At 44.6% G+C, this 16180-nt stretch overlaps 1 pseudogene; it reads left to right on the forward strand.

The window, feature by feature from the left end:
- The first annotated feature begins 674 nt into the window (after nt 1-674).
- LOC144367777 (intelectin-2-like) lies at nt 675-13587 on the forward strand (annotated as a pseudogene).
- Nucleotides 13588-16180: the final 2593 nt, after the last annotated feature.

The following is a 16180-nucleotide window of genomic DNA, read 5'->3' on the forward strand; positions in this document are numbered from 1 at the left end:
TTTGGTACCTTCAAAGGGAAGAGTGTCAGGGGGAGGGGCAAGCAGCTGGGCTGGGCGGGGCTTGTGTGGTTTGGTTCTTCCCATAAAGGGCTCAGCACCTCACCCACATCAGGACCCTCTGCAGAGGGAGCTGGGAGTCTCCACCTGGAAGGACTTTCAGCTTCTGTGGTCTGTGAGGCAGGAAGGTGGGAGCTACTTGGGTGGATGGGAAAGGGTCCTTTACTTTCTTGGGTTCTTTCTGGGTGTTGAATCCAGGGGTGCTTTACCACAGAGCTACATCTGCAGTCTGTTTTATTTTTGATTTTGAGACAAGCTCTTGGTAAGTTGCTGTGGCTGACCTCAAACTTGGGATCCTCCTGCCTCAGCCTCCGAGGTCACTGGCATTACAGATGCACGCTGCAGAGCCCGGCTAGGAAGATGTTTCTGGGTGTGGGACAAGATCCATGGATGGTGGTGGGGGAGGGTGAGGACACCAGCTCAGGTCTGGTGTCAGTCTAGGGATGGAGGAGCCATGGCCCCTTGGGTGTTTATAGGGGTCAACAGGGATGGAGGCTATTTCAGGAGTTCCAGATGGTTGATCACTTTCCTCTGGAGATTTCCTGACTCAGCAAAGTCAGGGAGGAAGAATGGGAGGAAGACCAAGGTGGCCCAGTCAGTGATCCTGGCGTCTTGTTTCTCCTTACAGGACAATGACCAGACTCTGCTTCCTTTTGTTTCTCTCTGTGGCCACTGAATGGTGCAGCGCAGGTAAATCACTCCAAGGAGCATCAGTTCCCTCTGCTCCCCTCTGGGGCGCCTCGCAGCACAGGGAGTAGAGCTGGGCTGGGTTTTAAAGCCCTGGGCCAGAAGAGGAGTCCTGGAGGCGCACGGAGCACACCCGTGGCTGCCAGCTTGAGATGTGGACTTGGGCAGGTTTCTGGCTTCTCCTGGGTCTGGCTGCAAGGAGGTCAGGGCAGAGACAGAGACTGTCCTCTCCCAGCTGCTCTGGCTCCTGTGGCCTTGGCCTTGGATCTGTAGAGGGAGCTGGTAGTCCCAGGTGTCAGGAATCTTCCTCTAACTTCCATCCTTCCCGTTCCATTTCTCATGACAGACATGATGGTGATGTGTTCCAGTGCTACCTGGTCTATTGTTTATTTCAGTTCATTCCATCGTCAAGTGAAAAGGCACATTTTCATACACTATTTCATTTGCCATCCACGAGTAAGAAGAGTTTATTGATGGCATTTTTTTTTCCTTTGGTGGAACTGGGAATGGAACTCAGGGATGCTTTACCACTGAGCACATCTCAAGCCATTCTTGTAATTTTTCATCTTGAGGCAGGGTCTCATTAAGTTTCTGAGGCTGGCCTCAAACTTACGATTTTCCTGCCTCAGCCTCCTGAGTGGCTAGGATTATGGGTGGGAGCGACCATGCTTGACTTCTTTCATGTGCTTTTAGAGCAATAGACAAGGCCCTTTCCCCGCTGGTCTCTGCTAATTCCTCAGCTTTAGTTTTCAACCCCATCACATCCTATGGTCCAGCCAAGGAGGCCACTGACCTGTGGTTTCAGCAGATGGGTCTCTGCTTGGTCATCCCCTCATGCTGTTTTGCATGCCTTCTGGAGTGTTCTCTCCCCTTTCCCTCTGTCTCATAGCCAGTTCCTATTCATTCTGTAAGAATCAACCTGCTCTGAGTGACTTCTGGTCCCTTCTCAGCAGGTTGTCTTTTCCTGTCCCCACAGGTGGGCCTCTCCTTACCCAGTTTCAGTTGGGTCCCTCTCGGGGTCCTTCCTCCCTCTAGGATGCAATCTCTTGAAGAAGTGTGCCAAATTGTCTTTGAGTGCCCAGTGTCTGGGGGGTGCACACAGTAGGGATTTAAGTAAAGTTGGTGGAGTAGAAGACTCCGACTCTTTAGCCTGTGCTAGCTTTTGGATCAGACAGTCTTAGCAGAGGGAGTCCCTGACTTCTTGGAATTTCAGAACAGTGACGAGCTGAGGCAGTGGGCTGGGTGGAAACTAATGTCCGGTAAGGACGGTCTCAGTGGTACCAGACCTGTTAATGAGAACTGTTCTCACGTTCTCTAGCAGTGACCCGTTCTCCCGAGATGTTCTGGGAGGACGAAGAATGTGCCTCTTCCTTTTCTTCCCTGCCTAGAAGCTGCAAGGAAATCAAAAAAACTTGCCAGAAAGCAAGAGGTAAGTAATGAACCAACCCAGCATTCTCTCTTTGAAGAACCTTTTTTAGTGCAACACAGCTTAGTCATGGAGATCAAGAGGAACAGAATCTGTTCTGGCTCCAATTTTCACCCCAAAGAGGTTTCCAGTGGGTCTTTCTTCCTTTCTGCACTGGGGATTGAGCCCAGAGGCACTCTTACTACTGAGCTAAAAATCCAGCTTTTTTAGTTTCTTCTATTTTGAGACAGGGTCTCACTAAGTTGCCCAAGCTAGCCCTGAACTTGTGATCCTCCTGCCTCAGCTTCCGGAATAGCTGGGATTATAGGTGTGCACCACTGTGACCAGACTCTGGTGGGAATTTGAGGTGTTTGTGTTCCATGCAGCACATGATCTTCTGAACACAGGGAACATGCAGTTTGCCAGTGATCTTGGGTGGTGGCAAGAACTGTGATGACCTAAGATCCTCCTCTACTTGTGAACCATCGAGTTAGTCTGCTGCAGGTTCAGGGATGATGGCACAAAGCGTGAGATTCCTGAGGCAGAAACATAGAAATTCCTTAGTCCAGCAAAGCAGAAGCCAGAGTATCAATATCTTCTTGTGCCTGGCCAGGTGACATCTGTACGTGTAGTTAGTTTGTCAAGCAGGCTGACAAATGTGGCCAGTAAAGAAACAAGCTGGTGGCGGTGGCACATGCCTATAACCCCAGTGACATGGGAGGCTCCGGTGGGAGAATCACAAGTTTAAGGCCAAAAAAAGAAAGAAAAAGCAAACAAATGAGTTCTTTGTAGAGTCAGGTAGTTTCTTACAGAAACGGCAAGATCAAGATTAGCAAAGGTGTCAGCTTTTCTGATTCCTTGTCCTGTGGGCCCAGGAGAAAGGGCCGGTTGACGATGTGACGTGGGTCGCAGGGTGCTCTGATGCTGAGGAGCCAATCTGTGTTGCAGTCAGCAGTCTCATAGGCTGTGACGGAACCCTAAGGGGCACAGGTAAGATGAAGCAGAAAGCCTCAGAGCTCCTCAGAATCTGGGAGGCAATGAGAACTGTCCTGACGGCTGAGCAGCGACGACAGCTTCCATGGAAGTCAGGGGGGCGGGGAGGGGTGACCACGGAGGAGCCCACATAAGCTTCCCAAGTTGCCGTGGTTTGGGGGGAATCACGGGCTTTCTGGTAAGATCTAGGTGAGCTGCCTGTGGGGCCAAGGGAGAAATGTGCCAGGTGCTCACAGGGACCAGCCCCCTGCAGGTTGTGGAGAAGAGGCCCACTCTGAACTTGGGGAATCTGAGTCCCACATTAAAGCGCAGGAGGCATGTGCTCTGAGAAGTGCAGGGGCCTCATTCTGATCTCTGCTGAGATGAGGCTCCATGAGGATTTCTGGCCTCTCCTGTCCAGAGGGAGGCTGTCTCTAAACGAAGGAACCATCTTTCTCTGTGTGCTTTATAAATTCTTTGAGAAGATAATACAGAACAATGGTGGTCAACACCTCTGCTTTAGAAGGGAAGAAACACGAGATACCCATGGAGGATTCTTATTCTCCCCTTGGAGATAAGAGAACAGTGTGAGAACCTTCAGAATACACTTCTAGCTCCCAGGACATTCTGGTCTTAGGGCTCAGATGGACCAGGAACTCCCAGGCAGGGAGGTTCTGGGCTGATTCTCTCCACAGATGGCCTGTATTTCTTCCGGGCCAAGGATGGTGCCATCTACCAGACCTTCTGTGACATGACCTCTGCGGGTGGTGGCTGGACCCTGGTGGCCAGTGTGCACGAGAACAACATGGCTGGGAAGTGCACGGTGGGCGATCGGTGGTCCAGCCAGCAGGGCAACAGGGCAGACTACCCAGAGGGGGACGGCAACTGGGCCAATTACAACACCTTCGGGTCTGCAGAGGCGGCCACCAGTGACGACTACAAGGTGGGTGCCACTGGGAAAGGGTGAGGACCTCAGTGTGGCTGGGCCACAGCATGCAGGAGGGAGGTTGGGAGGGGGGCTGCAGCCATGGGGCTGGAGCAGAAGAGAAATAACTAATGTCTTGCATCCCAGTGTCGGGAGCCTCTCTGAAGAGAAGCTGTGTGCACACCCTTAAGTCCTGAGTAAAGGCGTACTGAACAGTTATTGCAACCCGCAATACATTAGGCTTTACTTCCATTGGGATAAGGAAGGTGTGGCTTCAGGAGTTGGTGTCACCCCATGAGGTTGAGTTACACTCTCCTCTTCCTTTCTAATCCTACCCCTTTGCCCTTTTTTGGGATAGAATGTTCCATGGAATCTCCCCTTGTGTGTCCCCTATATAAGAATAAAGAATTCCAGTGGCTCTCTCTCTTTCCACAGACCCCTAAGGTCACAGAGCCACCTCCTGATTTTGAAAAGGTACATCTCTGTGTTTGCATGCTTTCTTTGTCATTTTCTTAAGTTATTGGAATAGTCAGATTCTGTGAACCCAGCATGGGTCACCAGCTCAGATAGATGGCGATATCCAGCTTCCTCCCACAAGGCCATTAGGGAGCGGGGTGATGGTGGGGGTCATGATCTGCTGGAGGTGGGTGTGTGTGAGCACGGCTGGCCATCTGTCCACCTGGAGCCTAGGGCTGTCAGCTCAGCTGAGGGAATTCATGTGTGTCTTTTGATCCTGTGGGGCATTCTGGGCTGGTCAGTCTCAGTGTTGGTTGCTTTCCAGAACCCTGGCTACTACGACATCCAGGCTGCGGACTTGAGCATCTGGCATGTGCCCAACAAGAGCCCCATGAAGAACTGGCGGAACAGCTCTCTGCTGAGGTACCGCACCACATCTGGCTTCTTCAAGCATTTGGGACACAATCTGTTTGGCCTCTACCAGGTACACAGGGTTGCTGGCTGGGGAGCACTTAAGTGTTTGGGGTTGGGGGACAAATCAGCTCTCTGGAGCCATGTCCTGAGTGAGTGGCTGGGAAAATCAAAGCCACTTCTATTTGAGTGGTATTTTAAAGAGTTCAGTGCAATATCATGCATATCCCAGAGACTCTGAGCCAGGCAAGGGAAGAGGCCTAATGGAGAGAAGAGTGGGAAGAAAGAGGAAGAGACACAGAGGACTTGGGACTCTTGGAGAGATCCTGCTATGGGGAAGAAGGAGTCGTCATTATTAAGACTGGTTTCTGAGTAATGACAGTTGACTTGAAGGGATCCCTTTCCTGTCCAAAATGGTGGCATATCTATTGTCCTTACAAAACTTTTCTTTTTGGTTCCTGCAGAAATATCCAGTGAAGTATGGATTAGGGAAGTGTTGGAATGACAATGGCCCAGCAATACCTGTGGTCTACGACTTTGGTGATGCTCAGAAAACCGCATCTTAACTACTCACCTAATGGTCAAAGTGAGTGTTTGCTCCCAAAGTCCAATCAGAAGTCCTTTCTTGAATTCTTGGTGAAAGGGGGAAAGAGGGTAAATAACAATAATAAAGAACTGCTATACAGGGTCAGAGGTGCATACTTGTCATCCCAGCTACTCTGGAGGCTTGAGGCAGGAGGATTGCAAGTTTGAGGCCAGCCTCAGTAACCTAATGAGACCCTGTCTCAACATAAATAATAAAATGGGTTGGGGATGTGGCTCAGTGCCAGAGCAGCCCTGCATTTGATCCCCAGTACCACCACCAAAAAAAGCAAGAGCTAGTATAGACTGATTGAGCTGTTAAAATATGTCAGACTAATTTCTAGAAATTTAACATGATTTTGTCATTACATCATGAGAAAATTATGCAGTTAGGATTATAATTTTCGCCATTTCACAGGGCATAAACCCAGCCTTCCTAACCACCTCCCTTTGCAGCCTCTTATAATAGTTAAGAAAAGGCAAAGGCTAATGTTTACAGGAAAGAACTAGCAAAGTAGTAAGGAAGATTTGTTTTTATTTATGTATTTATTATTTTGGCCCTGGGGATTGAACACAGGAGCACTTAACCACTGAGCAACACCCCCAGCCCCTTTAAATATTTTATTTAGAGACAGGGTCTCACTGAGTTAGGGCCTTGCTAACTTTCTGAGGCTGACTTTGAACTCATGATCCTCCTTTCTCAGCTTTTAGAACCACTGGGATTACAGATATGCAACACTGAATCCAGTGAAGATTTATTTTTATTTTGAAGGATAGCTATTAATTTTCTTAAAAGCAAGGCACTAAGCAACTCACTGAGACCCTGTCCCTAAATAAAATACATAATTGGGCTGCGGATGTGGTTCAGAGTTCAAATGCTCCCGAGTTCAATCCCTGATACCCCCTACTCCAAAAAAAAAAAAAAAAGACTTTTTTTCAGTATCATAAAACCACAGAAATTAAGTCTTGGATCAGAAAATCAGAAGCCATTGCCTCTTAAAAAATTTTTATATGTTTGTTAATGGGCCTTCATGTTATTTATTTATATATGTGGTGCTGAGATTTGAGCCCAGTGCTTCACACATGCTAGGCAAGAGCTCTACCACTGAGCTACCACTCTCCTACTGTGGAGAGCAGTGACTAAGACTGGAGGTCTCTGATGACCTCATGACCGGGGCATGCCTGGTGCCTTGGAATGTTTCTGCACCAGGGCACAGGATGCTTAGCTGCTGTGGGAATGCCCTGCATGAGGAGGCTCTGTGTATGAGTCTTATCAGCTTCCACCATGATCTCAGGCACACAGCTTCTGGGAGTAGAGGACCTCTCTTGCTGACAACCACAATGTTTTCACCAGCTCTGTGACTCCTGAGCCTGTCCTCTAATAGTACCTTTAAAAATGGACTTTCTTGAGCACTCCACAAAGCTCCTAACATTGCACATTGCAACTGTGGAAAAGCTGCATAAGTGTTTCCAGTCCTGTAATTTTCCTGAATACAAAGAATAATTCGTGCAGAGTCTTTAACCTGATAATGAGACATATATAAATGGAGATTGCTGGAGTAACGCTTCAGATCTGCTTCTCCATCAGAGAGCAGCACTCCACCCGACCCCAGCTTTATCTTCAAAATCATATGTGTGTGTGTGAGTCTTTATTTTTCTTATCTCCCTTCACCCCTCGCTGGAACCTTATAGTTTGGCCACACTGATTGCTGCACCCTACTGTTTGCTTAGACTTTAATGACAGTGGGAAGGCAGGTGATGCTGGGAAAACAAGCCCATGGTCACTGACTGAGATGGGTGTCAACAGCAACAGGTGGCTGCATCTGACAATTGCTTAACCTGCTCAACTTTACATAGCGATCTTTCTTTCTATTTTCTTTTTATTTAGTGGTATTGGAGATTGAGCCCAAGGGTATTCTACCACTGAGCTACCTCCCCAGATAATTTTATTTATTTATTTTTTTGAGACAGGGTCTCACTAAGTTGCTGAGGCTGGCTTAGAATTGATGATCCTCGGGCCTCAGTCTCCTGAGTCACTGGCATTACAGGCTGCACCACCCTGGTGGGCCTGGTGAGCTTTCTGTACTGTCTAATTTCTCCACAATCTTTAGGAAAACAAGTCTTCTGTGAGTTCCAGCCTCTTACCCCAGATGACAGAGGTTCCCCCAGGTCAAGGTCAGGGCTGGGATGCATCCACCACTGGCCAAAAGGGTGTGGGACTTTGATGTTTGGCTGTAGCCTAAACTTTTGGCTTAGGGCATCTTCATCTGGTTAAAAAAGAAAATGCTTCTCGTTGTTCTTGTTATTATTATTATTATTTGATACTGGGAATCGATCCCAGGAGTACTTTGTCACTGCACTACAGGTCCAGTCTTTTTTTAATTTTTAATTTTGAGATAAGATCTCACTAAGTTACTAATGGTCTCACTACACTGGTGTGCTGGTGTTGAACTTGGGATCCTCCTGCCTCAACTTCCTGAGCTGCTGGGATTGCAGGTGTGCGCCGCTGTGTCCTGCTCTAGTCACTCTTTTTAATACTTGGCTCTTGTTTGCATTTTCTTTTTCAGGAGAATTTGTTGCAGGATTTGTCCAGTTCAGGGTGTTTAATAATGAAAAAGCAGCCAACGCTCTCTGTGCTGGGATGAGAGTCACTGGCTGCAACACGGAGCACGTGAGTTTCTGGGAGACAGCAGCCTGCACACAGGCGTGGGGCGGCAGGGGGCATGCTGGCCTGTGTGGGATGTGCCATGTGTATCTAAATTGCTCTCTTTTCCATTTGGTTTCTTTACTCTCTTTTTTCATTTTTCTTGGTGTATTTATACCTACCAGTTGGCCTTGGTGCTACATATTCCTATACGCACAAGACATAATTTGACCACTTTTCACTTAGTCTTTTTCTCTTCTCCTCTTTGCCTGGTCCTTCCTCTTTTCTACTGGTCTCCCTTCTGTTTTCATGAGATGCCACACTTTCCCCTTTTTCTCTTTAGTTTCCACATATTGGTTACTCTTTTAATGGTGCCATATAAGCAGAATTTGAATGGGGTCCATTTTATCAATATTTTTAGTTTATAGTTAGTATGCTTTGGCTTGCTTTCTTCTTTTCTTTCTTTCTTTCTTTCTTTCTTTCTTTCTTTCTTTCTTTCTTTCTTTCTTTCTTTCTTTCTTTCTTTCTTCCTTTCATTCTTTCTTTCTTTCATTTTCTTTTTATTTTACACAGGAGAGTGTATCCAGGGGTGCTCTATCAGTGAGCTACATCCCCTTTTCATTTTGAGACATGGTCTTGCTAAGTTGCTGAGGCTGGCCTTGAACCTGCCATCCTCATGTTGCAACCTCCTTAGTCACTAGAATTATATGTATGTGCCACCGTGCGCACTCAACTTCTGCTTTCTTAAAGAAATATTTCCTTGTATTGAGGTCATAAGGCTATTGCAAATATAACATTAATACTGGAAAAATTGTAATATTAACATCTAGAGTACTCATCTTTATGTGAGCATGTGTATATATATATATATATGACTGTGACTTCCCTTCTTCCTTGCTGAGTCTCAGGCACCAGGGCTCCAGGACCTCCTGTCCAGGCACAGGCATCCTGTGCTGTTTAGGACCAATAGCAAGGGTTGAGGTTTCAAATGCACCATTGCTGTATGCTGAGCCTTTGAGATAAAACATTCTGTTACCTGGAGTTACAGTAAGGATTATATTCAGGAACAACCCACGAAAGACTTTCAAGTTGAGACTTTGTGCTGTTGGGGCATGGGCAAGATGTAGGTCTCCCCCAAACTACTTTTAGGGTGGCCTCCTCATTGGAGGCTAAAGTTTGGTTAAGTAATAGCATAATGTCTTTCCAGGTGAGGTCAAACATCTGGCATAAGTTGTAAAATATTACAATATATGTATTTGGATCTTCTGAAAATCTCCCTGAATTAGTTCTTATCTGTATTAAGTTGGGGAGGGGGGTCTCCTTAATTTCTTTCCCTTAATAGGTGATTTCTTAAGGCCTTGTTTCATGAGAGTAATTGAGATTAGACCTAATAACAAATGAAAATGAAGCACTTTCCCTGATCATTTGTAATTTTATAGTATGTAGGCTAGTTGATCCATTTTAATGTTACATCTAGAATGCAAAATGGACAAATTAAGAGAACTTCAATCCTTTCTTGAGAGAAGGTCTTAAAATATCTTTATATCTTACCCTCTAAACAAGTCAGTATCTCTCAATTGTCCTTTGAATATACAACCAAGTTTACTTTCCAGTGTAGAGAGTAACATACAAGTTTTAAAATATATGTTATTAGTAATAGGTCCAGTCAGAGAACCCTGGACTATATAAATGAATTTTTAATTTGGTATTTTTATATTTTGAATTATCATACAACTTTAATTTGGAGAACTCTGGTTTTGAATAAATGTTCTCTTAAATCTTGCATTTTAAAGATTCACATTCTTAGGAAGTAAATATAATTGATATATGGAAATTAGTAATAATTTTCATAATTATTGATTAAAAATTATTTGTTTTTAATTAGTTTTACATGACAGTAGAATGCATTTATGCACTTTGATATATCACACATAGAAGGGATATAATTTCTCATGTAGTCACATATATACATACAGTAATAATGTCTGTTTCATTCTACTATCTTTCCTATCTGCACATCCCCTCCCTCCCCTCCCATCACTTCCCTCTGCCTAATCTAAGGAAATGTTAGTGCCCCTGCCTTATTGTGAAATAGCATCCACATATTAGAGAAAACATTTGGCCTTTGGTTTTGTGGGATTGGCTTATTTAGCTTAGCATGATATTGTCCAACTTCAACCAATTACTGCCAAATCTCATAATTTTACTCTTCTTTAAAGCTGAGTTATATTCCATTGAATTTATATACCACATTTTCTTTATCCATTCATCTATTGAGGGACACCTAGGTTGGTTCCGTAGTCTAGCTATTGTGAATTGAGCTGCTATAAACATTGATGTGGCTGTGTCACTATAATATACTGATTTTAAGTCCTTTGGGTATAAACCAAGGAGTAAGATAGCTGGGTCAAATGGTGGTTCTGTTGCCAGTTTTATGAGGAATCTTCATACTGATTTCCTTCTTACTTCATACAGAGTGCTTACACCAATTTGCAGTCCTAACAGCAATGTATGAGTGCACCTTTTCACTGCATCCTCATCAATATTTATTGTTGCCAGTATTCTTGATGATTGCCATTCTGAAAGGAGTGAGATGAAATCTTAGAGTACTTTGATTTGTATTTCTCTAATTGCTAGAGATGTTGAACACTTTTTCATATATTTGTTGATCAATTGTATCTCTTCTGTGAAGTGTCTGTTCAGTTCCTTAGCCCATTTATTGATTGGGTTATTTGTATTTTTGGTGTTAAGATTTTTGAGCTCTTTATATATCCTAGAAATTAATGCTTTATTGGAGTTGCATGTGGTAAAGATTTTCTCCCAATATGTACACTCTCTCCTCAAGTTATAAATTATTTCCTTTGCTAAGAAGAAACTTTTTAATTTGAATCCATCCCGTTTATTGATTATTAATTTTATTTCTTGCACTCTAGGAGACTTGTTAAGGAAGTCAGATCCTAGGCTGACGTGGTGAAGATTGGGGCCTATTTTTTTCTTCTAGTAGGCACAGGGTCTCCATGCTGTTGCCTAAGTCTTTGATCCACTTTGAGTTGATTTTTGTGCAGGTTGAGAGATAGAGGTTTAATTTTGCTACATATGGATTTCCAGTTTTGCCAGCGCCATTTGTTCAATAGGCTATCTTTTCTCCAGTGAATGTTTTTGGCACCCTTGTCTAGTATGAGAAAAATCGTATTTATGTGGGTTTGTCTCTGTGTCCTCTAGTCTGTACCATTGGTCTACAAATCTATTTTTGTGCTAATATCATGCTGTTTTTGTTACTATAGTTCTGTAGTATAGTTTAAGGTCTATTCACTTTTCTTGCTAAGGATTGCTTTAGCTATTTAGGGTCTCTTATTTTTCCAAATAAATTTCATGATTGCTTTTTCTATTTCTATGAAGAATGTCATTGGGATTTCAATAGGAATTGCATTAAATCTCTATAATGCTTTTGGTAGTGTGGCCATTTGGGCAATATTAATTCTGCCTATCCAAGAGCATGGGAGATCTTTCCACCTTCTGAGGTTCAACCCTCAGCACCAAAAATAAGACAAAAAAACCCCACAACAACTATAAATAATGAGGACCTACAAGAACACCTAACTCTGTTGGGGGTGTCTGGGAAATGATTGCAAGAAAGGTAACTTCTGTGCTGTCTTGAGAGATGCATAGATAGAAATTTATGAGGTATCAGAGCAATTTATGTTGAATGAACAATGTGTTCAGAATCATCAGTGTTTCAGAGGACATGTGGCATACCAAGCTGTTTTGCAGTTTTGGTGCATGAGATGTATGTGGGGTAGTGATAGGAACTGGATTAGGAAGGGACCTCACATCACACCAATGATTTTGAACTTTATTCTATAGATGACGGGAGCCAACAAAACACTAAGGGAAGATCAACTTGATCGTTTTTGTGACGATTGTGCTGGTAGCAAAGTGGTGACAGATTCTAGTGGGATGAGATTAAGGACCAGGAGACCAATATTGAGGTGGTCACAATAGTTCAGGCCTGAAATAGGGGAGCACTGAGAGGGATGAACAGGAGGTACTGATGAGTTCCAAAGATTTTAAACTTATGTCCAGCTGAACACAGATGATGGAAAGACAACACATCTAGAATGAACTCATCATTTTTATTTGGGTAAAAAAATATCATTTATTAAGTCAGGATGTCTGGAAGATGGACATGTTTAGGGTCAATGAAGGATACGCAGTCATACGCTGCTGCATAATAATATTTTGATCAATGACAGACTACAAATATGACAGAGGTCCCAGGAGATTATATTACCTGTGACACCATGGTCATCTTAGTTTGTGTAAAAACACTATCATGTTCACACAGTGTCAAAATTGCCCAAAGATGCATTTCTCAGGTAGTGTCCCCATTGTTAAATGACGTCTGGAAGTACCTAACTGTGTTTCAGTTGGGGGGAGCTTGAAGTGCCTTCAGAGAGGTCCCAGTGATAGAGTTTGAGCCCAAGAAACAAATGGAGTGGGGATAGAGCTTTGGGCCATCAGTGAGTTGTTAGTTGTTGCAACACGCAACTAACTCAGTCAGGGTCACTCCAGGTGAATTGGGCTGGCTATTACATAACCACACAGACACAGAAAGTAGCCTTTTCTTGGGGTTCAGTGATGGCTCCTCAGCCTCGACTCCCACAAAAGAAGCAAGAGAGGCAGACAAAAAAGAGAGAGGGGAGCATGTTCTGAAGCCCTAATTATTGAGGAGGAGCCTTGAGAAAGTTCCACCAAATGAGGAAAGCGATTGGGTTTCAGGGGAGTAGAGCTCAGTCTCATTGGGGGACACCTATCTCCAGAGCTTCATTCCCCTGCTGAGTGGAGGTGAGGTCCACCTGCTTTGTACACATCAGAAGCCAGTTCCACACCTCCATCGCCCAAGGCTAAGGGTATGTGCTCATCTCCTATGTAGCAGCTCCAGACAGTTAGAACTGTAGCCAGAGAGGATCAGAAACCTATCAAGGAGAGGGAAATGTGTCCCCCTGTGAGGGAGCAGAACTTAGGGATTTCATGAAGGAAGAGTCCAGCCAGGGGATCTAAGAAGGAATGTGCAGAAAAGTTGAAGGAAAGTCAGGAGGAGATGGTGTGTCACTAAGGCTAAAGATTAAGACGTTTTCATGGGAGAAATAGATCAACACTGCCAACGGAGAATTGAGGAGGACCGCATTTTCCCCTGGATTTGGAGGTCTTTGGAATCCCTGGCAGACCTCTCATCACCACCTCCTCCTCTCCTTGTTTCCTAGCACTGCATTGGTGGAGGAGGATACTTCCCAGAGAGTAATCCCAAGTAGTGTGGAGACTTCTCTGCTTTTGACGCAGATGGACATGGAACTCAGGTGCATTTCAGCAACAGCCGGGAGATAACAGAGGCAGCTGTGCTTCTCTTCTATCGTTGAGAACTTCAGACTATGGGACCCGGAGCTCTTCTCCCAGGGATGCGGTCACAAGGATGGAGAACCAATTGCCCAGGAACTAGAACATTAGAGTAGAGGAATGAAGAATAAATCATCTAATTCAGGGATTGGTGTTTGTGTTATTTGACTTTGCATCCCTGCGACCAAAATATCTGTCAAGAACAACTTAGAGGAGGAAGAGTTTATTTTGGCTCATGGTTTCACAGATTCAGTACAGGGTGGATCAAGTCCATTGCTTTGGGCCCAAGGTGAGGTGGAACATCATGATGGAAGGTGTGGTGGAGGGAAGTTACTCCACTTATGGCAGAAGTGGAGGGGGGAGACACACGTGTGAGAGCGAATAGAGTAGGGAGGGACCTCTGGGAAGAAGACCCTTCTAGGGTCACTAGATCCCAGTGACCCACCTCCTCCAGCCATGCCCCACCTGCCTACAGTTACTGCCCAGACAGTTCATCCAGATTAGGATGGACTGGTTGGTTACAGTGCTCACAGTCCAGTTACTTCACCTCTGAGTATTCCTGAATTAACACAGGATCTTCTTACGTAGGGAGGAAAGCACTGCAGGAGATTCCAAAAGACTGTCTATTGCTCTCAACTGTTCAACTTCCACCACCTCCGTGCTTGGACTGTTAGGGCTCAGGAATCCTGACAGGGGAATATGAAATCCCCCAAAGCCCTTCAGGTAACCCTTTAAAATAGCCAAAGGAGTAAAGGGCAGGGAGGAGGCTTTTTGTCCTGCTCCTTCTTACCTTACCCATATGGACTGCTCAATTTGCATCCTCTACCTGAAACTCCTAAGGAAGAAAATAGTCTTTTTGTGTGGGGGATTGGGTGGGTGACAGTCACCCAATATCCATATCTGGTGTCTGACAGCTTGGTGGTGGGTTTTTCCTTAGGGAAGGATGGGGCTGCAGGCCTCTGAGGATGCCTCTTCTAGGATAGTGGCTAACCCTCCTGGATCCCATCTTCAGGGCATTGTTCAAAAGGGGCCAAGTGACCCAATCATCCCCACTGGGTTATAGTACAGGTGGGACAGGATGACATCAGTATTGGCCCTTGGTTAAATGTTGGGCATTTTATTGTGTTTTCCTCTAGAATGTCACCATGTTTATAGTCAGCCCTCCCTTATCTCCACTACTCTAAGTGGAATAATTGTATTCCTCTCTGGCTGAGAGACATCCTTCTTGGGTTCAATAATTTGTGAGAGTGGCTCATGGAATCCAGGAAAATAGTTTAGTTACTCTTGGCAATTAATTACAAAGTCCACACCTCCTGATTTCAAAATGTGCTGCAAAGCTACAGTGATCAAAACCACACGCTACTGGCATAAAGACTGGCACAGAGACTAATGGAATCGACCAGAGAGCTCAGAAATGAGCCCTCACATTATGGTCAAATGACTTGGAACCAGGTTGCCAGGACCACTCAATGGGAAGAGGACCTTTTTTGACCAATGGTGCTGGGAAAAGAGGATATCCACATGCAAAAGAATGAAGCTAGACCCTTGCCTAACAGCACACACAGAAATTAGTTCAAAATGGATCCGTAATCTACATGTAAGACCGACAACTATAAAAGTCTTAGATCAAAACACGTCAAAGTCTTCATAGTAGTGAGTTTGGCAATGATTTCTCAGACTTGTCACCAATGACACAGGCAACTAAAGAAGGAAAGGACTCATCAGCCTTCATGAGAATTAAACATTTTGTGCATTTGGCAGGGTGTGGTGCCACAAACCTGTAATCCCAGCAACTGGGGAGGCAGAGGCAGGAGGATCACAAGCTTGAGGCCAGCCTCAGAAACTTAATGGGACCCTGTCTCAAAACAAAAAATAAAAAGGACTGATAACTCAGTGGTAAAGTGCCCCTGGGTTCAATCCCTAGTACCCAAATATGTGTGTGTGTGTTTGTAATTTAGAAGCACTATCAACAGAGCAGAACAACCACAGAGTGGAGGAAATATTTGCATATCATATATGGACTCCTAAAATTCAACAATGCAACCCCAAACAACAAAACTCACAACTTGGTAAAAGACTCAACAGACATTTCTCCAAAGAAGGAATACAAATGGCCAAAAAGCACATGCAAAGTGCCAAGCCACACTAATCATTATGGAAATGCAAACCAAAGCTCTAGTGAGATACCACTTCATAACCCATGAGAATGGCTACTTTAAAACAAACAGAAACGAATCCAGAAAATAACAAGTGTTGGCCAGGATGCGGAGACCTTGGGATCCTTGTGCACTGTTGGAAATGAAATGGCTTAGACACTGTGGAAAAGATTCTGGAGGCCCAAGTTCATAGCTGGAAGGTACCAAGCACTGGCCACAGGGGTGTGGGCTCCATCCCTACATTTTGGATGTTTGGCCTAAACTTTTGGCTTAGGGCATCCTGGTCTGGTTAAAAAAGAAGAGGTTCTAGTTATCATTGTTGTTCTTGTTATTATTATTAGGTATTGGGAATTGAATCCAAGAGCACTTTACCACTGAGCTTCAGCTCCAGTCTTTTTAATTTCTAATTTTGAGGCAGGATTTCACTAAGTTACTGCGGGTTTCACTAAATTGCTGAAGCTGGTCTTGAACTTGTGATCCTTCCTCCTCAG

The sequence above is a fragment of the Ictidomys tridecemlineatus genome, chromosome 11 (genome assembly GCF_052094955.1).
Source record: "Ictidomys tridecemlineatus isolate mIctTri1 chromosome 11, mIctTri1.hap1, whole genome shotgun sequence".
In the NCBI taxonomy this organism is placed as follows: domain Eukaryota; kingdom Metazoa; phylum Chordata; class Mammalia; order Rodentia; family Sciuridae; genus Ictidomys; species Ictidomys tridecemlineatus.